Source organism: Schistocerca piceifrons, chromosome 1, assembly GCF_021461385.2.
Source record: "Schistocerca piceifrons isolate TAMUIC-IGC-003096 chromosome 1, iqSchPice1.1, whole genome shotgun sequence".
NCBI lineage: Eukaryota > Metazoa > Arthropoda > Insecta > Orthoptera > Acrididae > Schistocerca > Schistocerca piceifrons.
Genome location: NC_060138.1, coordinates 998738007 through 998739039, shown reverse-complemented (window position 1 = coordinate 998739039; position 1033 = coordinate 998738007). Strand labels below are relative to the sequence as shown.

The 1033-nt window shown below is 44.7% G+C and overlaps 1 pseudogene; it reads right to left on the bottom strand.

Moving 5' to 3' along the window:
- Positions 1-221: 221 nt before the first annotated feature.
- LOC124728687 lies at positions 222-339 on the bottom strand (annotated as a pseudogene).
- Between the last annotated feature and the right edge of the window lie 694 nt (positions 340-1033).

Sequence of the window (1033 nt, the reverse complement as noted above, 5' to 3'; positions counted from 1 at the left end):
AATGGTCTGTTTTTTCCGTCCGAAAAGGCCTTGGAAGGCCCAACGGTACCGACCGGCCGCCGTGTCATCCTCAGCCCAAAGGCGTCACTGGATGCGGATATGGAGGCATGTGGTCAACACTCTGCTCTTCCGGACGTTTAGTCAGTTTCTGGGACCGGAGCCGCTACTTCTCGATCATGTAACTCCTCAGTTTGCCTCACAAGGGTTGAGTGCACCCTGCTTGCCAACAGCGCTCGGCAGACCGGATGGTCACCCATCCAAGTGCTAGCCCAGCCCGACGGCGCTTAACTTCAGTGGTCTGACGGGAACCGGTGTCATCACAGCGGCAAGGCCGTTGGCCCAAATTGTCTGTTACTCCCATAAAAATGGTACAGTATATTTGGATTCAAAATTATAAGAACAACTACATCACTCGCTACAGGCTACGTACCTCTCTCGTAAAATCGAAATATTTCGTTCGTGTTTCTCAGTATCTTCCATGTCTGTAGGAGCCCAAGGTCGAAAGCAAAGAAATAAAATCGAAATATTTCGTTAGTGTTTCTCGGTATCTTCCAGTTCTGCAGGAGCCCAAGGTCGAAAGCAAAGAAAAATATATATAACTCCTATTAGAAAAAAGTCTTTGTTATAATCTGGCAGCTATAAGCACTAAAAAATTACTGTAATACGTCAAAAACCTCTAGCGCTGCATGACTACTCTGCAATTCATATTTAAGTTCTTGGCAGAAGGTTGTTCGAATCACTTTCACACCGTTTCTCTACCGTTGCTCTCTCGAACAGCGCGCTGGAAAAAGTACACTTAAATCTTTCCGCACGAGCTCTGGTTTCTCTTATTTTATTACGATAAACATTTATCGTTTTATAGGTGAGCATCAACAGAATATTTTCGCATTCGGAGGAGAAAGATAGTGATTGAATTCTTGTGTAAAGGTCTCGCCACAAAGATAAACGCTTTTGATTTAATGATTGCCACCCCAACTCCGGTATTGTATCTGTGACTCTCCCCTACCCGCAATAGTAAAAAACGAGCTAACTT